Here is a 23172-nt window from a genome sequence, read left to right as displayed (position 1 = left end):
GGTCCAGATTAATGGCAAACTGACCGGCCATGAGCTGCAGCCAAAGAGCGCGGGATGCCCTAGTGAAGCATGCTTCTCACATCCTCTAGAGCTTTGAAGGTCAGTAGCCAGGTTTTAACCTAGCAGCTCTCCCCCCACTTTGTGTCTTTTTGCCCCATGTTGGCATTGTGTCCACAGTAGCATTTGCTTTTGGTAGAGTAGGGTTTGGCCAGAAAGGTTTAGTTTGACGCAGTTGGCCAGCTTAAACATGTATTGCAATATGTGTGAACTAAAAATCTCAATGTTTATGGCAAAGTTTGCTGGAAAGGATATATAGCAGTGTGCAGAGGGTTGTTCCTGGATCTTCCCATGTCTGTGTGGAGCACAAAGGTGCCATTTTACAAATGTGACAACGGTTGCACTGTAGGCCCTAGTGGAGCTCTGACAGAGTCCTCTTTGGGCTACTTGTTGGGATTTCTTGAAGGTGAAAGTCAAGCTTTCGCCTGTAGCCTCTAGAGGTTCTCTAAAGGTTGGATGTTTCTCTGGATAATCTGTTGTAGAGAGGAGGAGAGCTTGGTACCAAAGCCAATGTCTGAGACAGGGAACCAGCTCAGCACCAGTGTCCTAGACAGTAGCGTCCGAGGCCCTGAAATAGGGGATAAACTCCTCGCTAATGTTGGAGGCTCTACAAGACAAGTGTGAGAGGCCCTGAAACAGGGGATAAACTCCACTCTGATGTCGGAGGCTCCGCAGAGACACAGGAGTGCAAAGTCCTGAATATGGGGTACGAGCCTAGTATCTGGTCCAGATTAATGGCAAACTGACCGGCCATGAGCTGCAGCCAAAGAGCGCGGGATGCCCTAGTGAAGCATGCTTCTCACATCCTCTAGAGCTTTGAAGGTCAGTAGCCAGGTTTTAACCTAGCAGCTCTCCCCCCACTTTGTGTCTTTTTGCCCCATGTTGGCATTGTGTCCACAGTAGCATTTGCTTTTGGTAGAGTAGGGTTTGGCCAGAAAGGTTTACTTTGACGCAGTTGGCCAGCTTAAACATGTATTGCAATATGTGTGAACTAAAAATCTCAATGTTTATGGCAAAGTTTGCTGGAAAGGATATATATCAGTGTGCAGAGGGTTGTTCCTGGATCTTCCCATGTCTGTGTGGAGCACAAAGGTGCCATTTTACAAATGTGACAACGGTTGCACTGTAGGCCCTAGTGGAGCTCTGACAGAGTCCTCTTTGGGCTACTTGTTGGGATTTCTTGAAGGTGAAAGTCAAGCTTTCGCCTGTAGCCTCTAGAGGTTCTCTAAAGGTTGGATGTTTCTCTGGATAATCTGTTGTAGAGAGGAGGAGAGCTTGGTACCAAAGCCAATGTCTGAGACAGGGAACCAGCTCAGCACCAGTGTCCTAGACAGTAGCGTCCGAGGCCCTGAAATAGGGGATAAACTCCTCGCTAATGTTGGAGGCTCTACAAGACAAGTGTGAGAGGCCCTGAAACAGGGGATAAACTCCACTCTGATGTCGGAGGCTCCGCAGAGACACAGGAGTGCAAAGCCCTGAATATGGGGTACGAGCCTAGTATCTGGTCCAGATTAATGGCAAACTGACCGGCCATGAGCTGCAGCCAAAGAGCGCGGGATGCCCTAGTGAAGCATGCTTCTCACATCCTCTAGAGCTTTGAAGGTCAGTAGCCAGGTTTTAACCTAGCAGCTCTCCCCCCACTTTGTGTCTTTTTGCCCCATGTTGGCATTGTGTCCACAGTAGCATTTGCTTTTGGTAGAGTAGGGTTTGGCCAGAAAGGTTTAGTTTGACGCAGTTGGCCAGCTTAAACATGTATTGCAATATGTGTGAACTAAAAATCTCAATGTTTATGGCAAAGTTTGCTGGAAAGGATATATAGCAGTGTGCAGAGGGTTGTTCCTGGATCTTCCCATGTCTGTGTGGAGCACAAAGGTGCCATTTTACAAATGTGACAACGGTTGCACTGTAGGCCCTAGTGGAGCTCTGACAGAGTCCTCTTTGGCCTACTTGTTGGGATTTCTTGAAGGTGAAAGTCAAGCTTTCGCCTGTAGCCTCTAGAGGTTCTCTAAAGGTTGGATGTTTCTCTGGATAATCTGTTGTAGAGAGGAGGAGAGCTTGGTACCAAAGCCAATGTCTGAGACAGGGAACCAGCTCAGCACCAGTGTCCTAGACAGTAGCGTCCGAGGCCCTGAAATAGGGGATAAACTCCTCGCTAATGTTGGAGGCTCTACAAGACAAGTGTGAGAGGCCCTGAAACAGGGGATAAACTCCACTCTGATGTCGGAGGCTCCGCAGAGACACAGGAGTGCAAAGCCCTGAATATGGGGTACGAGCCTAGTATCTGGTCCAGATTAATGGCAAACTGACCGGCCATGAGCTGCAGCCAAAGAGCGCGGGATGCCCTAGTGAAGCATGCTTCTCACATCCTCTAGAGCTTTGAAGGTCAGTAGCCAGGTTTTAACCTAGCAGCTCTCCCCCCACTTTGTGTCTTTTTGCCCCATGTTGGCATTGTGTCCACAGTAGCATTTGCTTTTGGTAGAGTAGGGTTTGGCCAGAAAGGTTTAGTTTGACGCAGTTGGCCAGCTTAAACATGTATTGCAATATGTGTGAGCTAAAAATCTCAATGTTTATGGCAAAGTTTGCTGGAAAGGATATATAGCAGTGTGCAGAGGGTTGTTCCTGGATCTTCCCATGTCTGTGTGGAGCACAAAGGTGCCATTTTACAAATGTGACAACGGTTGCACTGTAGGCCCTAGTGGAGCTCTGACAGAGTCCTCTTTGGGCTACTTGTTGGGATTTCTTGAAGGTGAAAGTCAAGCTTTCGCCTGTAGCCTCTAGAGGTTCTCTAAAGGTTGGATGTTTCTCTGGATAATCTGTTGTAGAGAGGAGGAGAGCTTGGTACCAAAGCCAATGTCTGAGACAGGGAACCAGCTCAGCACCAGTGTCCTAGACAGTAGCGTCCGAGGCCCTGAAATAGGGGATAAACTCCTCGCTAATGTTGGAGGCTCTACAAGACAAGTGTGAGAGGCCCTGAAACAGGGGATAAACTCCACTCTGATGTCGGAGGCTCCGCAGAGACACAGGAGTGCAAAGCCCTGAATATGGGGTACGAGCCTAGTATCTGGTCCAGATTAATGGCAAACTGACCGGCCATGAGCTGCAGCCAAAGAGCGCGGGATGCCCTAGTGAAGCATGCTTCTCACATCCTCTAGAGCTTTGAAGGTCAGTAGCCAGGTTTTAACCTAGCAGCTCTCCCCCCACTTTGTGTCTTTTTGCCCCATGTTGGCATTGTGTCCACAGTAGCATTTGCTTTTGGTAGAGTAGGGTTTGGCCAGAAAGGTTTAGTTTGACGCAGTTGGCCAGCTTAAACATGTATTGCAATATGTGTGAACTAAAAATCTCAATGTTTATGGCAAAGTTTGCTGGAAAGGATATATAGCAGTGTGCAGAGGGTTGTTCCTGGATCTTCCCATGTCTGTGTGGAGCACAAAGGTGCCATTTTACAAATGTGACAACGGTTGCACTGTAGGCCCTAGTGGAGCTCTGACAGAGTCCTCTTTGGGCTACTTGTTGGGATTTCTTGAAGGTGAAAGTCAAGCTTTCGCCTGTAGCCTCTAGAGGTTCTCTAAAGGTTGGATGTTTCTCTGGATAATCTGTTGTAGAGAGGAGGAGAGCTTGGTACCAAAGCCAATGTCTGAGACAGGGAACCAGCTCAGCACCAGTGTCCTAGACAGTAGCGTCCGAGGCCCTGAAATAGGGGATGAACTCCTCGCTAATGTTGGAGGCTCTACAAGACAAGTGTGAGAGGCCCTGAAACAGGGGATAAACTCCACTCTGATGTCGGAGGCTCCGCAGAGACACAGGAGTGCAAAGCCCTGAATATGGGGTACGAGCCTAGTATCTGGTCCAGATTAATGGCAAACTGACCGGCCATGAGCTGCAGCCAAAGAGCGCGGGATGCCCTAGTGAAGCATGCTTCTCACATCCTCTAGAGCTTTGAAGGTCAGTAGCCAGGTTTTAACCTAGCAGCTCTCCCCCCACTTTGTGTCTTTTTGCCCCATGTTGGCATTGTGTCCACAGTAGCATTTGCTTTTGGTAGAGTAGGGTTTGGCCAGAAAGGTTTAGTTTGACGCAGTTGGCCAGCTTAAACATGTATTGCAATATGTGTGAACTAAAAATCTCAATGTTTATGGCAAAGTTTGCTGGAAAGGATATATAGCAGTGTGCAGAGGGTTGTTCCTGGATCTTCCCATGTCTGTGTGGAGCACAAAGGTGCCATTTTACAAATGTGACAACGGTTGCACTGTAGGCCCTAGTGGAGCTCTGACAGAGTCCTCTTTGGGCTACTTGTTGGGATTTCTTGAAGGTGAAAGTCAAGCTTTCGCCTGTAGCCTCTAGAGGTTCTCTAAAGGTTGGATGTTTCTCTGGATAATCTGTTGTAGAGAGGAGGAGAGCTTGGTACCAAAGCCAATGTCTGAGACAGGGAACCAGCTCAGCACCAGTGTCCTAGACAGTAGCGTCCGAGGCCCTGAAATAGGGGATAAACTCCTCGCTAATGTTGGAGGCTCTACAAGACAAGTGTGAGAGGCCCTGAAACAGGGGATAAACTCCACTCTGATGTCGGAGGCTCCGCAGAGACACAGGAGTGCAAAGCCCTGAATATGGGGTACGAGCCTAGTATCTGGTCCAGATTAATGGCAAACTGACCGGCCATGAGCTGCAGCCAAAGAGCGCGGGATGCCCTAGTGAAGCATGCTTCTCACATCCTCTAGAGCTTTGAAGGTCAGTAGCCAGGTTTTAACCTAGCAGCTCTCCCCCCACTTTGTGTCTTTTTGCCCCATGTTGGCATTGTGTCCACAGTAGCATTTGCTTTTGGTAGAGTAGGGTTTGGCCAGAAAGGTTTAGTTTGACGCAGTTGGCCAGCTTAAACATGTATTGCAATATGTGTGAACTAAAAATCTCAATGTTTATGGCAAAGTTTGCTGGAAAGGATATATAGCAGTGTGCAGAGGGTTGTTCCTGGATCTTCCCATGTCTGTGTGGAGCACAAAGGTGCCATTTTACAAATGTGACAACGGTTGCACTGTAGGCCCTAGTGGAGCTCTGACAGAGTCCTCTTTGGGCTACTTGTTGGGATTTCTTGAAGGTGAAAGTCAAGCTTTCGCCTGTAGCTTCTAGAGGTTCTCTAAAGGTTGGATGTTTCACTGGATAATCTGTTGTAGAGAGGAGGAGAGCTTGGTACCAAAGCCAATGTCTGAGACAGGGAACCAGCTCAGCACCAGTGTCCTAGACAGTAGCGTCCGAGGCCCTGAAATAGGGGATAAACTCCTCGCTAATGTTGGAGGCTCTACAAGACAAGTGTGAGAGGCCCTGAAACAGGGGATAAACTCCACTCTGATGTCGGAGGCTCCGCAGAGACACAGGAGTGCAAAGTCCTGAATATGGGGTACGAGCCTAGTATCTGGTCCAGATTAATGGCAAACTGACCGGCCATGAGCTGCAGCCAAAGAGCGCGGGATGCCCTAGTGAAGCATGCTTCTCACATCCTCTAGAGCTTTGAAGGTCAGTAGCCAGGTTTTAACCTAGCAGCTCTCCCCCCACTTTGTGTCTTTTTGCCCCATGTTGGCATTGTGTCCACAGTAGCATTTGCTTTTGGTAGAGTAGGGTTTGGCCAGAAAGGTTTAGTTTGACGCAGTTGGCCAGCTTAAACATGTATTGCAATATGTGTGAACTAAAAATCTCAATGTTTATGGCAAAGTTTGCTGGAAAGGATATATAGCAGTGTGCAGAGGGTTGTTCCTGGATCTTCCCATGTCTGTGTGGAGCACAAAGGTGCCATTTTACAAATGTGACAACGGTTGCACTGTAGGCCCTAGTGGAGCTCTGACAGAGTCCTCTTTGGGCTACTTGTTGGGATTTCTTGAAGGTGAAAGTCAAGCTTTCGCCTGTAGCCTCTAGAGGTTCTCTAAAGGTTGGATGTTTCTCTGGATAATCTGTTGTAGAGAGGAGGAGAGCTTGGTACCAAAGCCAATGTCTGAGACAGGGAACCAGCTCAGCACCAGTGTCCTAGACAGTAGCGTCCTAGGCCCTGAAATAGGGGATGAACTCCTCGCTAATGTTGGAGGCTCTACAAGACAAGTGTGAGAGGCCCTGAAGCAGGGGATAAACTCCACTCTGATGTCGGAGGCTCCGCAGAGACACAGGAGTGCAAAGCCCTGAATATGGGGTACGAGCCTAGTATCTGGTCCAGATTAATGGCAAACTGAGCGGCCATGAGCTGCAGCCAAAGAGCGCGGGATGCCCTAGTGAAGCATGCTTCTCACATCCTCTAGAGCTTTGAAGGTCAGTAGCCAGGTTTTAACCTAGCAGCTCTCCCCCCACTTTGTGTCTTTTTGCCCCATGTTGGCATTGTGTCCACAGTAGCATTTGCTTTTGGTAGAGTAGGGTTTGGCCAGAAAGGTTTAGTTTGACGCAGTTGGCCAGCTTAAACATGTATTGCAATATGTGTGAACTAAAAATCTCAATGTTTATGGCAAAGTTTGCTGGAAAGGATATATAGCAGTGTGCAGAGGGTTGTTCCTGGATCTTCCCATGTCTGTGTGGAGCACAAAGGTGCCATTTTACAAATGTGACAACGGTTGCACTGTAGGCCCTAGTGGAGCTCTGACAGAGTCCTCTTTGGGCTACTTGTTGGGATTTCTTGAAGGTGAAAGTCAAGCTTTCGCCTGTAGCCTCTAGAGGTTCTCTAAAGGTTGGATGTTTCTCTGGATAATCTGTTGTAGAGAGGAGGAGAGCTTGGTACCAAAGCCAATGTCTGAGACAGGGAACCAGCTCAGCACCAGTGTCCTAGACAGTAGCGTCCTAGGCCCTGAAATAGGGGATGAACTCCTCGCTAATGTTGGAGGCTCTACAAGACAAGTGTGAGAGGCCCTGAAGCAGGGGATAAACTCCACTCTGATGTCGGAGGCTCCGCAGAGACACAGGAGTGCAAAGCCCTGAATATGGGGTACGAGCCTAGTATCTGGTCCAGATTAATGGCAAACTGAGCGGCCATGAGCTGCAGCCAAAGAGCGCGGGATGCCCTAGTGAAGCATGCTTCTCACATCCTCTAGAGCTTTGAAGGTCAGTAGCCAGGTTTTAACCTAGCAGCTCTCCCCCCACTTTGTGTCTTTTTGCCCCATGTTGGCATTGTGTCCACAGTAGCATTTGCTTTTGGTAGAGTAGGGTTTGGCCAGAAAGGTTTAGTTTGACGCAGTTGGCCAGCTTAAACATGTATTGCAATATGTGTGAACTAAAAATCTCAATGTTTATGGCAAAGTTTGCTGGAAAGGATATATAGCAGTGTGCAGAGGGTTGTTCCTGGATCTTCCCATGTCTGTGTGGAGCACAAAGGTGCCATTTTACAAATGTGACAACGGTTGCACTGTAGGCCCTAGTGGAGCTCTGACAGAGTCCTCTTTGGGCTACTTGTTGGGATTTCTTGAAGGTGAAAGTCAAGCTTTCGCCTGTAGCCTCTAGAGGTTCTCTAAAGGTTGGATGTTTCTCTGGATAATCTGTTGTAGAGAGGAGGAGAGCTTGGTACCAAAGCCAATGTCTGAGACAGGGAACCAGCTCAGCACCAGTGTCCTAGACAGTAGCGTCCTAGGCCCTGAAATAGGGGATGAACTCCTCGCTAATGTTGGAGGCTCTACAAGACAAGTGTGAGAGGCCCTGAAACAGGGGATAAACTCCACTCTGATGTCGGAGGCTCCGCAGAGACACAGGAGTGCAAAGCCCTGAATATGGGGTACGAGCCTAGTATCTGGTCCAGATTAATGGCAAACTGACCGGCCATGAGCTGCAGCCAAAGAGCGCGGGACACCTCCAGCACTGGTGCAGGGGGGACACCTCCAGTACTGGGGCAGGGGGGACACCTCCAGCACTGGGGCAGGGGGGACACCTCCAATACTCGGACAGTGGGGACACCTGCAGCACTGGGGCAGGGGGGACACCTCCAATACTCGGACAGTGGGCACACAACCAGCACTGGGGCAGGGGGGACACCTCCAGCGTTGGGGCAGGGGGGACACCTCCAATACTCGGACAGTGGGGACACCTCCAGCACTGGGGCAGGGGGGACACCTCCAGCACTGGGGCAGGGGGGACACCTCCAATACTCGGACAGTGGGGACACCTCCAGCACTGGGGCAGAGGGGGCACCTCCAATACTCGGACAGTGGGGACACCTCCAGCACTGGGGCAGAGGGGACACCTCCAATACTTGGACAGTGGGGACACCTCCAGCACTGGGGCAGGGGGGACACCTCCAATACTCGGACAGTGGGGAAATCTCCAGCACTTGGGCAGGGGGGACACCTCCAGCATGGGGGATACCTCCAGCACTGGGGCAGGGGGGACACCTCCAAAACTCGGACAGTGGGGAAATCTATAGCACTGGGGCAGGGGGGGCACCTGACACCTCCAGCAGGGGGGATACCTCCAGCACTGGGGCTGGGGGGGCTACCTTTAATACCAGGGGCCACTCCAGTACTGGGGGGGGGGGGGGCAGCGGCCACCTCCAATGCTGCAAAAGGGGTGGACACTGCCAAATCCAGGACAGAGGGGATACCTTCAATATGGGGAAAGAGGGGACATCTTCAAAACTGGGAAGGGGGGGGGGACATGGAACATCTGACAGCTCTAATACCAGGACACATCCAATACCAGGGGCCACCTCTCCAGTACACCAGGATGGGGGGGACACTTGACACCTTCACAACCAGTACAGGAGGCAGGTCCCCTCCAGTACACGGGGGCGATATTGGACACCTGAGATAATAGGACAAGGAGAACATCTCCAATACCAGGGTGGAGGGGGACCTGACTTCTCTTAATACTGCAATGGTGGGGAGGTGGAGGAACATCCAACACCAGGGAGACAACACTTCCAGTACTGGGATGGAGGGGACACCTCCAATACTGGGGCAGGGTAGAAAAGTGATAACTCTAATACCAGGGGGATACCACCATTATTGGGACGGGGGCATCTGATACATCCAGTAATGGAATGGGGGAGGGGGCGGTATTTTAAATATCACAGAGACACTGCCATTTCTTGGGTGGGAGGTTCCCCACCAATACCTGGATGGGGGTACACCACCAATACCAGGAACTCTCTAACACCAGGGAGACACCTCCAGTACTAGGATGGAGGGGACACCTAACACTAGGGGCACACTTCTAATACTAGGATCCCTCCCAACACCAGGGAGACACCTCCAATACAAGGACAAATGGGACACTGCCAACACCAGGACAAGGGGTAGGGACACCTGACACCTCCAGTACCTGGATACGGGGTAATATCTGACATCTCCAATACAAAGGGGACCCCTATAGGACTGCTACTAATGATTGTTTTCATAATCGATTAGTTGGCCAATTATTGCTTTGATTAATCAGATAAAAAAAAAACCTTGACAAAAGTGTGGTGTATAATTTAGTTAGTATGTAAAGTTTAAAATAGACAATTTCTTGGATATCAATATGCAGTGGTAAATATAAATAACCAGCTATGTGGTTAAGGAACAAGATATCTTATCCACTCTGAGAATGACAGAAGAGACTTATATACTATTAGAGGTTGAATCTGGTACATATCAGACTCCATTTTTATTTAACCACTTCAAGTCCGGACACTTTTGCCTCCTTCCTGTCCAGGCCAATTTTCAGCTTTCAGCGCTATCATATTTTGAATGACAATTGCGTGGTCATGCAACACTGTACCCATATGAATGTTTTTTAGCATTTTTTTGAGACCAATAAAGCTTTATTTTGGTGGTATTTATTCACCACTGGGATTTTTTTTGTTTTGCTATGTAAATGAAAAAGTCCACAAATTTTGAGTGTTTTTCTTATAAAATTTTTCAAATAAATATTTCATCATAAATCTTGGCCAAAATTTATTTTGTTATCTTTTTAGTAAAAAAAAATGCCAAATTAGTTTATAACCAAAAATTATCATTTTAAAAAATTTTTACATTTTATTATTTTTTTTTTTTTTTACATACTGTCACTCTAGCAGTACAGTGTCACCATGGTGACACTGTACTACTTGTGGGGGATGATTTTTTATTTTCTTGTTTACACTGATTGCTTTTATACCCATAAAGGCTGTAAAAGCAATCATTTCTCCTTCTCTCTGACTACATTCTTGCATCCATTGAGAACTACTGTGTGAGCTGTGATTGGTCCCAGCTTGTCACATGGTACAAGGCTGTTCACAACAGCCTTGTACCATGTGATCTCTGTGATCATTCACAGATTTCACACGTAGTAAGCAATGATGTCAGAAGTGACATCTTACTTACTCCTAGATTGTTAGCTCCGTGGAGCAGTGCCCTCGAACCCCTCGTGTATTGTATTGTTACTGTACCCCACTAAAATGTACAGCGCTGAGCAAACTCTTAGCGCTATATAAATACTGTATAGTAATAATTCTTTGCATGTGATCACTGATTGGCCAATCAGTGATCACATGATTGGGACCTCACACAGAGGTTCTGTATGACGATCGGTGTTTCACTGTGTCCGGAGGACACAGCGGGCACCGGATCGTGGTGCTGTGCGATCCCAGGGAGCGAGCAAAAGCAGGGGGCGGGGAGGCCGTTTATAACCGGCCACTCGACCTTGCACTGCCACAGTCCGGCCATTTATATACAACAGTGATCCTTAGTAGTGCCTGCTGAGCTCAATGTGGTGAAATTCCTGCTGCAGCATGTGTACTTCCCTGACTGCTGCCCTCCCAGCTAAAGGGGGAACAGTTGAGGGGTGGTAAAAATTTGACTCAACCGTAGCATTCCCCAACCCCCCCAGTGTAAATACACCATTACCACACCAGTGCAGCCAGTCAGTGTCCCTGAACATCGCTATGTCACATCTGCCCCAGTGTTGACGTAAGGTTTTGTTCACAAGGGGCTTATCGATGTATACCTTGTGCAAGGGCCATGTTTACCTGCACAGGTGCTCTGTGCATCCCATGCAGGCAGTCACATTGATTATTGGGACACAACAGCTGCATGGACACAGCCGCTTTTCCCAATCCAACATCAGTGCAGGTGCATGTCCCCGAAATCACTGTCTGCATTTGGGGCTGTACACCTGCAAGGATGTCAGACTGGGGGCAGGAGTTCTGTGCATCCCCATGCAGGCAGTCCTATTCGTTTGGGCGTTTCTGCTGTCCTTGTGCTCCAGGGCCTACATAAATGAGAGAGGTAGTGAGGAAATGAGATGCCTAATTTACACCCTTATAAAGCTTGAAGGTTCTACTTTGATTTTGGGCCCCCCCCCCCCCCCCATGTGGGTAAGTTGTGAAAACGTCTCATGCATGTGCTATCCCCATACTAAGGAGGAGAAGCAGAATGTGTTGAGGTGTAATTGTAAGTGTGCCCATGCTGCTTATGTGAAAAAACTTTTTAAAATGACAACTTGGGGAAATGGTTTTTTTTTCTTTCATTTTCTGAACAATTACAACTTCAAAAATGTTACTATGCCTCTTACTAAATACCTTGGACTGTCTGATTTAAAATGAAAAAAAGGGTAATTTGGGGGGTATTTGTACTGTCCTAGCATTTTAGGGCCTCAAGAAATGAGTTGGGCAGTCAGTACATCAGAATTGATCATTTTATGGATATACAGTATATACCATAGTTTGTATGTAGTAGAATGTATTTTGGCCCACATTTATGAAGAAATATTCTTGGCAAAACTTTACAGACAGGAAATGAAGAAATGGCAAAAAACTTTTTTCCATTTTATATAGCGCAAAAAACAAAACAAAAAAAACAGTTGTGACTAAATGACTTAATACCACCAAAAGAAAGCTCTATCTGTCTCACAGATTGATATAAATTTCATATGGGTACAGTGTTGCATGACTGAGTAATTGTCATTCAAAGTACGACAGCGCTGAAATCTGAAAAATGGCCTGGGCAGGAAGGGGGTGAAACAGTCTGGTGTTCAAGCAGATAAAAAGTGTAACGTTTTGTATCTATAGTTGCTGCACTAAGCAAGAAAACTGTAAGATATAGAAACACAATTTATTTCCTACTGTAGCAAACCACTGGGCTGATTATTTTAAGTGACTTCTTATTTCTTTGCAGTTTTTTGGGAATATGGCTGCTAATCCTGAAAACGCTCAATTCTTGCCTTTACTAGAAACCTTGGAAGACACATCTACCTCACATACAGAACAGACAGATGCTTATCTTGCAATTGCAAAGTGAGTACAATTGCATTTTGGAGCTAGAAACATTCCAGATTGTTGCGGTGCAGAATATTGCAGTGGATGCAGGAATTGATTTACTAAGGAATACCTAGCCAATAAATGTTAGTGAACAAGGGGAGCTGTTTTCACTCAATACCAACTTTTCTAGTTGAACAGCCTATTCTTAAAGTGCATCTAAGCCACAAAAAAATGAATATATTGCAGCTTTCTAGTCCTTAGATGTGGCTGCACTAGTTTTCTTCCTTTATTTTTTCCCTGATGATCCTCCAGTAACAAAACTGCCGTAGGATGACAATGCCTACTCTTCCTTTTGTATCAGCAGAAACAAGACAGGACTACAGAATGCTGTCCTTCTCTTATTGTACATACCGGAGGGGAGTGCTTCTGTACACCTTAGAGATAATAGTTAGCAGAGTGCACAGTAAGTTATCAGCTCACGAGATTTCTAACAAGATCAACAGGTATTTTTTGCACTTATCAAGCAGATATAACAAAACCCTTTCAGGCTGAATTCACACTAGAGCGGACAGCTGCCAGAGTGCTTTACCTCTTTGGCAAGCAAATTCAGCTAAAACAACCCCATGGTGTATAATCTTCCATTCTGATCTTTAGAACTATTTAGTGGTGAATATTCCTTCAAGTAGAACATTATATTCCACAATAAAATATTTAGGGTAATGTATATCAGTTTGTGTGTAATAATTTGACATTTGTCCTCTTTGTAGCCGTCTTAGTGGAGAAGATGGGAAAGTTTTCAATGTCTTGGTTGGAAAGCAGTTCTCTCGTCTCTTTGAAGTTTTTAAGGTGAGAAGGATAAAAGTCTTACCTTTTGTGTATGATTTATCTTAACATAAAATGTGTGATTATTGGGGATGAGCGATTAAAGCTGATCTCCAGGTTTTAGTGAACTTTGAATAGTTTGGACCAAGCTAGTCCAAATGTACTGTTTACATCATTAACAGATGCAGCACCTCTATAAACTGTATGTAGCATCAGCTACATATGCGTTGCTGTGTTCAGGCTATGGGACTATGAATGAATACAAAGGTTCCTCAGGCTGAGGTGGAGACTGTGAGGGCACCCAACCGCCTGTGAATGGCTGAGCAGCACTCAGTCCAATTTGACAGCTGCTGGAACACAGTGCTGTATGTGGCTGAGACGACATACCTGTTTATACAGCGCTCACATCCACTTCATCTGTTAAGTGAAGTAAATTTGTTTATGCCAGCTTGGTCCAAATGACTTAAGTTCACTGAAATCTGCAGTTTGATTTGAATTCACCTATAGTTGACACCCATACATTTTTGCGGAAAATCTCTCATGCAAGAATAGGGATCGTACTTGAGATTAGTAGTCATAGGTCTAATTTCTGGCTAACTGCATTCATAGTACATTTTAAGGTCTTAACAGGCGTAGGGTAACATGCATGCATCAGCAATCATTGGAAAATAGACATCTAAATGTCTGACCAGCATTTGTGCTGCCTTAATGTAATCTAGTGCTTCACCTTGCAAATAAGCCCTATAATTGAAGTAAGAAACTACATTTCCCAGCATGCAATGCAGCATTTCTGCATAGTGGGTGTGTCTCATGGGCGTGTCCTTGTTTTTGTGAGCAAACTGTCTACATGTGATCTGCTCTGATGGGCAGGGATTGGAGTGCAGAGAGGGTCTGTTGTCGTGACATACGACACTGTCGTGTTCTCAGGGTATTCTGGGGAAGCAGAAGTGTAGTCATTGCACTCAAATCCTGAAAAAAAAACAACAGGTTTTAATAGTACAGCGGGTAAAATAAGTATTGAAAACGTCACCGTTTTTCTAGGTAAATATATATCTAAAGGTGCTATTGACATAAAATTTTCCTGAGTCATCTTCTAGGACAGCTTCACTTGAGAGATAGGGCTCCTCCCAGGAAACACCCGCTCCACCTTTTCCCCTTTATAAGTATCCTCTCTCCCAGTGGGCCCTCAGTATTAGTGTTTCCTCCGGCCAGGACGGAGCTACGCCCGGTTTGTTATTTTTTCCCCGGCTGCCTGGCGAGGTACAGAGGGCCCCTGGCTGAGGCCCCCCCTTCCTCCTTTCTCTAAGGATGGCAGGGACCTTGTGGGGGGGTTTTCATCCAGGCTCATCCTATGGACAGACCCTTCGGGGTGGGGGTGACAGACCCCGGATGGTCCCAGCGGGGCTCTCCAGGGGGGTAGAGCCCGCTCCGCCGACCTGGGCAGTGGTGCCTTTCCCTGGGGGGGCTGAGGTAAGTCCTACCTGTTCCAGGATCCCGGCAGCATGGCCAGGGGGTGAGGCTGTCGGGGTCAGGATGCCGCAAACACGTCACTTCCGGGCACGGGACGGCGTCACTTCCGGCGCAGGAAGCATGGAGCAGCGGCCGCCATGTTGGAAATGGGCGGCGGACCGCGGAACGAGCCCACACCACGGCCGCTTCTCCACCTGCGGCCGTGAGAGGAAGGTCGGCGCGCAGGGATCCCAGGGAGGGGGCGGAGCCCGCCAAACCCTGAAAAATCGCCGCACTGAGGAGGAGTTCGCGGCAGGATGGAGGCAGATCTGTCTGGGCCGGGGGAATCCTGCGGCAAGGTATTTGGCCGCCACTCACCCCCTCCCCCTTCCCCCCCTCCCCCCTCTGGGACCCTTGGGCACCCCCACACTCATCTACCCCCCCCCCCCCCCACTGCTGACTTTTTAGGGTGTTGGGGGAGTGCACGGGGGGCAATCCCTGGGGGGGGAGCCTCCGCGGTTGATGAATACCTATGTCTTCTTGTCCCCAGATGGGCCCACAGGAGGAGGATAGAGGGGAAAGAGAAGCTCCTTGCGAGCTGAAAAAGAAATGCGCCACTTGCAGAAAGAGGCTGGCGAGTTCCTGACGGAAGCAACTCTGCCAAGACTGCATAGATAAGCTTATCAAAAAGGAGTCTGGGTCCCTCTTTAAGGATTTCTTACAGAACATGATGCAAGATATGTCCAAGACTTTTCAGAGCTTTAGGGAGCAGAAGCAGGGACCGGCCCAGGACGAGCCCCAACCGGGCACTTCAGGCAATGCCCAGGGGGGGAAAAAGAGGAAGGACCAGGTAACTGTCGCAAGGGGAGCCGAACCATTGAGTACTTCAGACTCGGAGGAAGACGAGGTCGAGGATCATGACCCAAAAGCACAAAGATTCCTTTTTCAGGCAGAAGACACGGAGGGCCTTCTGAAAGTGATCTACGAGACTCTGGATCTGGAGGAGGAACAGCAGGACCCCTCTCTCCATGACCAGCTGTACGCAGGGCTACAAAGAGCAGCCGCACATTCCCAGTGCACTCTGCCCTATGGTCCACTATCAGGAGGGAATGGGAAGAGCCGGAGAAAAAGGCTTTCTTTCCCAAGAACCTTAAGAGGCGATTCCCGTTCAAGGAAGAAGACGCTTCCGTGTGGGAAATCTGCCCGAAGCCAGATGCCCCCCTTTCTAGAATCTCGAAAGCGATGGACCTGTCCTTCGAGGACAGCGGGTCCCTGAATGACCCAATGGATGGACTGGAAAGCGGATACATTCCTGAGGAGAGCATGGGAAGCATCCGCGGTGAATTTCAAGCCAGCAGTTGCGACGACGTGTGTCTCCAGAACTTTGGATGTATGGTTGGGGCAGCTCCGCTCGCACCTGGAACAAGGCACCCCGGCGGAGGAAATCCTGAAGTCGCTGCCTGTACTGGAAAAAGCGGTGGCTTTTATTGCAGACGCATCAGCAGAAACTATCAGATTCTTAGCTAGATCAACGGCGCTCATAAATTCCACGAGAAGAGCTATCTAGCTAAAGTCTTTGCAGGGGGACCTTGCCTCTAAGTCCAAACTCTGCGGTCTGCCCTTCGAGGGAAAACTCCTCTTCGGGCCGGAACTAACTTCGGTCCTGGAAAGGTCGGCCGATAAAAAAAAAGAAGAGCTTTCCAGTCCCCAGCAGGCAAGTAGGACGAAAGGGGTTTCTCCTCAACAGGCAGTACACGATGATTTCAAAGCCAGCGCACAGGCTGGGGCGCAAGGAGGGGCAGGAACGAGTCAAGGGGAAGGGGAGGTTTCCTCTTCAACCCCAACCAGAATAGACCCAAGACCCAGCCCAAGTGACTGGAGAAGCCAGGTGGGAGGAAGGCTGGGGCACTTCCACACACAATGGCTGAAGATCACCCAGAACACTTACATTCTAGAGGCCATTCGCAGAGGTTACAAAATAGAGTTTTTAAGGCCCCCCCCTCAAAGATTCTTCGCAACACCCCTGCCAAGGGACAGGGAGAAGGCAGATGCATTGGTGGACCTCCTGGAAGGGATGCTCAGGCAGAATGTGATTTGCCAGCTGGAGGAGGAAGAGAAGGGAAGTGGGTTCTTCTCCCATTTCTTCCTAAGGAAGAAGTCGTCCGGTACCTACAGGATGATACTAAATCTGAAGAAGGTAAACAAGTTCGTGAGACCCAAGAAGTTCTGCATGGAGACCTTATACACGGTAAAAGAACTCTTGTCGCCAGGAGCATTCATGGCCTCAATAGATTTGAAAGATGCATATCTGCACGTCCCGATAAGGGAGGAATCGAGGAAGTTCCTGAGGTTTGCGCTGGAAGGCGCAAAAAGAACGATTCTGTTTCAGTTCAATGCACTCCCCTTTGGCCTGTCATCAGCTCCAAGGATATTTACCAAGATCCTGGCGGAACCCCTAAGAGTCTTGAGGCTGGAAGGAATAAATATCATCCCCTACTTGGACGACCTGCTTCTATTTTCAGATACAGAAAGAGGCCTGAGGTCCCATGTCGAACGCACAATATCTTTTCTAGAGAGCTTGGGGTGGTTGATGAACGAGGAAAAATCACAGCTAGTACCCTCCAGGAGGATCACGTACTTGGGGTACATCCTGGACTCCGCAAATGCTTGCTCATACCTGACAACGGAAAAAGCTCTCAAACTGCAGCAAGACACGAGAGCCTTCCAAAGGATGTCGACCTGCACAGTAAGGACCACAATGAAGCTAGTCGGGAGCATGACAGCCGCAATGCCAGGGGTGCAATGGGCACAGCTCCACTCCAGGGTACTACAGAATCACACCCTCTCCCACTGAGATGGCAGCCAAGCAGGTCTGAATTCCAGGATCTGCCTCACGCACAAGGTGAGGGAATCACTAAGGTGGTGGGGGAACATCCACACCTTGGAGGCGGGAAGGAAATGGAAGCAAGCCAGCCCAGTGAGGATCACCACGGATGCAAGCATGACCAGGTGGGTTGCTCATATGGGAGACTGCCTAGCCCAGGGCAGATGGGATGCAGAAAATTCAAGGAAATCATCGAACTACAAGGAGCTGTCGGCAATCTTCAAAGCTCTTACGGCTTTTCAGGAGAGGATAGAGGGGAGAGAAGTCCAGATTCTATCCAACAACACAACGGCAGTAGCATACTTGAACAGGCAGGGGGGCACGAGGTCCCCGAGGCTGATGGAATTGGCAGGAACCCTCCTGACCTGTGCAGAGAGGAACCTAGAGTCCATCACTGCGGTGCATCTAAAAGGGAATCTGAACCAGTTGGCGGACCAGTTGAGTCGGAAAGAGGTCACCCAGACAGAATGGTGCCTCAGCTGTCCAGCATTCAATCAAATATGCGCCAGATGGGGCACCCCCTCTACGGATCTTTTCGCCAACAGCCAAAATGTGAAGCTGGAGAGATACTTCTGCCTGCAGAAGGACCCCAGGAGTGCAGGGATAGACGCGCTAGCCCAGCATTGGGAAGGAAACCTCCTCTATGCCTTTCCTCCGTTCAGATTATTACCAAAGGTGGTACAGAAGATCCAGTCTTCTCAAGCCACGGTCATCCTGATTGCACCATTTTGGCCCAAAAGATCATGGTTCTCCCGGCTGAGGGAACTAAGCTTAACAGACCCATGGATGATACACCTTCACACGATTTACTTGCCCAAGGGGGAGTGCTACATCCTCACCCAGAAAGGCTGTCCCTAGCAGCGTGGCTTCTGAACGGGACAGGCTAGTGAAGAAGGGACTGTCTGAAAGAGTGGTCGCCAACATCTTGGACGGAAGGAAGAAATCAACAAACGCCATATATGATAAAGTCTGGAAGAAATTTTCCGCCTGGAAGGACAGGAACGAGGAACCCGGGCTCCCATCTTGCATACAATGCTTGAATTCCTCCAAGCCGGGGCGGATAAGAACCTGGCCGCTAATACCCTTAAAGTGCAGGTAGCGGCTTTGTCAAGCTTTCTGGAGTTGAGGTTGGCGGCAGACCCGTTGATAATCAGGTTCCTGAGGGCTATCTCCAGGTGCCGAGCCCCGTCCACATCGAAGTACCCCACATGGGACCTGGGCACGGTCCTGAAGAGCGTGCCTCCCCCGGACAGATCTGCAGAGCCGCAACGTGGTCCAGTTTCGCCAACTTTGCTAAGCACTACAGATTGGATCTGATTGGCAGCAATGACCAGGCGTTCGGCAGGAAGGTCCTACAAGCAAGGGGCCCACCCTAATGTATGTATTTCTATTCAACTCCTCTCAAGTGAAGCTGTCCTAGAAGATGACACGGGAAAACGCAGTTATTTACCTGTTAACTGTATTTCCAGGAATCTTCTAGGACAGCATAACTCCCTCCCGATTGCTGTGTGATTATGTACTGATGTCTAGGTATGTTATGAACCTGTGATGGGTTGTCTCTATTACCGTTTTTTATTTTATGCTTTCTCCTAGGCCTTCGGTCATATTCTTATACTGAGGGCCCACTGGGAGAGAGGATACTTATAAAGGGGAAAAGGTGGAGCGGGTGTTTCCTGGGAGGAGCCCTATCTCTCAAGTGAAGCTGTCCTAGAAGATTCCTGGAAATACAGTTAACAGGTAAATAACTGCATTTTCACTACATGTCAGTAATAATCCGTGCATACAAAAAAAAATAAATACTTCATCCAAAATCCTTGTTGGTAATGACAGCTTCAAGATGCCTCCTATATGGAGAAACTAGTCGCATTGCATTGCTCACGTGTGATTTTTGGCCCATTCTTCCACACAAACGGTCTTCTAATCTTGAAGGTTCTGTGGGCCTCTTCTGTGAACTCTGATCTTTAGTTCTTTCCATAGATTTCCATAGGACTGTGTGTGTAAATCGCACACGTTCCCGCAGCCGCACAAAAAGTGTGTTGCTTTAAGGAAAGTGGTGTCAAAGCACCATGTGATTTCTGTGCGTCCATGTTTTTAAAAAAGATTGCAGGAAACGCAGCTGTGCCCTTGCAAACGTGACACGCAGAACTGCGAAGTTGTGGAACCTACGCTTAATGATTAAGCTGCTTTTTAAGACCCGTGAGCTGTACTTAAAGCTATGGGGCTTTAAATTATTAATCTGCTAATTTTTCTTGCTTTTTAAAATTGAATTTAAAGATTGCCTCAATTAAAATAAAAAAAAAAGCAGTCCAGGTTATAGGCCATTTTATCTATTCTGTTCTCAGTTTAATTCTGTCTGATCCAGGCTGCGTAATTCCATGAATTCTGAGCCTGCAACATTGCAGCAGATTGCTGCGATTTTAGTTCCACCATTCCTCCCAAGCTCTTTCCATTCCTGTATTTTCCAGTTTAGGCACGTACTGTATGGCAGTGCTGTGCAAGTACCATTGATACTACTGTATATTACAATTGAGACTCTAAAAAGGTGACCACCGATAGTTGTAAAGCTTTCCACACACATTACAATCTTATTGTAGGGTCTGGGGTTTGATGGAACATTGTAGACTGAAATATCCTGAGGAGCTGACCAGGGGTCTTTCGTTTCCACTGAAAAAGAGAGGGAGGTGGGAGAGCCCTTATCGTGTACTAAATTCAGAAACAAGGGTAAAACGGTTCCACAATAAAAAGAAAAAGGTCAAAATGGACTTGCAGCTGTTGACTGGTCACCCAGCAAGGGGGGTGGGGGACATGCAGCATTCCTAGTGCACAGTGTGGACACGGTCTATGCCTCGGGCATTCCCGTTCTGTGGGGGTTCTCAGGTGGGTGAACGCATTGATAGGAAGAGCCAGCACATAAAAGGCTCTCGGTAGTTCGATTGGCTGAGGTGTCCGATGCGGTAGTTCATAATAATAATAAAAAAATGTATTTGGTGAAATAAAGTAATTGGATGTTCTACTAAAACAGACGACTCCTGCCTATCCTTTGATTTGCAGAGACACCCAATGTGGTTGTTCAAACTACTGATGGGCATTTTTTGCACTGACTTTCTGCCAATATCTTATTGTAGTCTTCTTTTGGATCTACCAATTATGTAATGCAAGGGCTTGATTGAATACAAACTGACTGGAAAGTTTAGGAAGGTTCTCCTATTATGTTTTGATGTATTGCAGTCAGATTGTAACATGTATGGTGACCCCTAGAGTATTGGCGTATTTCATGAGTTTTTTTTTTTCCGTTACTTCACCATAACTAATCCTTGCTTGCTTTACAGACCTGCCTGAAGCATCTGCCACAGCACCTGTGGAATCTGCAGCCACCCTAGACCTTGCTGCACAGATTAGTACACTTTCTTTGTTGGTGACTACAGAGGAGCTTGGAAAATATTCTGGAAGCCAGCTTTTTGAAATGCAGGAAAAACTTGGGACGATATCGAACAGCATTCTTCGGCATCTGCAGTCACGATGGAGTTCACCACCTCACGACAGCTCTGTTTAGTTCAGCTCCACGTGTCCTGTGAAATTGCCATTTATCAGGACGCTTTTACTTCCTTCTGATGAAGCATTTTTAATACAAAGACTGCCTACATTTTGTAAGAGATCCATCATGTTTTGTTCCTCTTTGAGTTGTACCACTCTATACACTGCTTCAACTAGATGTTATAACATATTGATTCATTATTGTAGGTTTAAGACAAAGAATGAAAGTGTTATTTAAAACAAGTTCTTTATTGTATAGAGCAGTTCCAGGACAGAATGCTGATATTTCTATATCCCTGGTAGCTCTGTGATTGGTCACCCTTTGGGAGAGGATTATCTGGACGTGAAAGAAAAGATATTAATTTGCATGCCCAAAGCAACCAGCCAGATGTCACCTGAAGTTTTCAAGGTTCAAAGGTGAAACTTGTGGGCAGTATGTTAATTTGTTTCTTCCCTTCAGTTTTATGAAATTGTAGTGTACAATGCTATTTCTAAATGTTCACCTTGGTATTCTGCTTCTGTACCTAATATTGTAAATTTACTTTGGTGACATGTTTTCTTGTGGACTGGAAAGAGTATTTTTGGTAGCTTTTTGCTTCTGAAAGCTTTATTCGATACAAGTCTCAGAATACCACAGTATGCTAATTTTCATGTTGCCTTTGTTGTACTGATACACTTTGTCCTTTTTTTTTTTTTTTGTAAATTCTGTAAATAGCCTCACTGAAGGTTACTAGTTTTGATAGTAATCCTCTCTGTACATATAATTTAAACAGTTGGTTCCAGCAGAATTCTTAATATTCACTTGCTGCATGTGTTCCTTTTTAGATCTAAAATGTAAAATGAAAACTATTAAAGTACTTTCTCAAGTTTGCAGTAATAGTTTTTTCCTTATGAACTGTTATGCATTTGTGGTATTTGTAAATGGGTGGCTTTGGAACTGCATTTTTTTAAATTGAACAATGCTGTATACAGATTCCATGTGAATGGGAACTGTGGATATCAATGGGAAAAAAAACTTTTATATAAAAATACAAATCAACCTGAAGTCTTTATAATAACAGACCAACAGAGAGGCTCAAAACCTGGCCAAATTAGACTTTAACCACTTGATCTCCAGAAGGTTTTAACCCCTTCATGATCATGGCACTTTTTTGCTTTTCAGAACTGCAGCTTTAACTAGCAATTTCTTGGTCATGCAACACTGTACACAAATGAAATGTATATAATTTCCCCCCCCCCCCCCGGTTGTCTTCCAGGACAGACCTTGAACGATTGAGCTCCTTCAACCAGGACAGGAAACACATTGCTTCAAGCTTCTTAAGATGGTCCTACAGGAACATGGCCATTTTGTGTTTACTCTGTCTGGAAAAAGCATGTTGACTAGAAGAACTGCTTTTTAAGCAGCAAGCCATGTCTCAAGGGCTGCCCAGGAAACGTGCCCTCACCTGCAGTTCTTTACTTTTTGGCCTCAAGTCCCCTCTGCATCGGTGTAGGAATGTACCCGCTTCTACCTCTTTCCAGTGCCAGTGAAGGAGCTGGTTAGAATGGCATCCATCCTTGGCGCGTTTAGGTCAGTCAGGGCTGAGGGAGTGCCTTCCTGGAGGCCGGATGTGACGCAGCTAGCCTGGAAGATGCTGGGTGTCATGATTCTGGGGGATGTGATGTCCTCTCTGCACCAGAGGCTTCTGGTTTCGGCCTCAGAGGCGCAAGAGAAAGGGCAGGGCTGATGCTTATTGCTGGACGCCGACAGCATGGGCCAAAGGGTGCTGGGCGCTAAAGAATGCAGGGGACATCATGGAGGCTTCCTCCTAGGCTCCTGCTATAAAACAGGTAGAAAAGCAGGCTATATACAGTATATTACCAAAAGTATTGGGACACCTGCCTTTACACGCACACTGGCATCCCAGTCTTAGTCCGTAGGGTTCAGTACTGAGTTGGCCCACCCTTTGCAGCTATAATGGCTTCAACTCTTCTGGGAAGGCTATCCACAAGGTTTAGGAGTGTCTATGGGAAGGTTTGACCATTCTTCCAGAAGTGCATTTGTGAGGTCAGACACTGATGTCAGACGAGAAGGCCTGGCTTGCAGTCTTCGATCTAATTCATCCCAAAGGTGTTCTATCAGGTTGAAATCAGGACTCTGTGCAGGCCAGAGAGATTCCTCCACCCCCAACTCGCTCATCCATATTTTTATGGATCTTGCTTTGTGAACTGGTACACAGTCAGGTTGGAACATGAAGGAGCCATCCCCAAACTGTTCCCACAA

General features: G+C 47.4%; 2 long non-coding RNA genes across 3 annotated transcripts in view; both read left to right on the top strand.

The window, feature by feature from the left end:
• Positions 1-23172, top strand: part of LOC149431223 (uncharacterized) — a 404708-nt gene that overhangs the window by 13118 nt on the left and 368418 nt on the right. The window lies entirely within an intron of this gene.
• Positions 11326-21775, top strand: LOC149431227 (uncharacterized). The gene is made up of 2 exons (XR_016309356.1): positions 11326-13066; positions 20705-21775. It is a non-coding gene; the product is annotated as an uncharacterized LOC149431227 (long non-coding RNA).

Source organism: Staurois parvus, unplaced genomic scaffold (assembly GCF_062004578.1).
Source record: "Staurois parvus isolate SC_StPar_1 unplaced genomic scaffold, SC_StPar_1.0 ptg002337l, whole genome shotgun sequence".
Taxonomy (NCBI): domain Eukaryota; kingdom Metazoa; phylum Chordata; class Amphibia; order Anura; family Ranidae; genus Staurois; species Staurois parvus.
The sequence above is the reverse complement of the archived record's forward strand: the minus strand, read 5'-3'. Positions and strand labels throughout refer to the sequence as shown.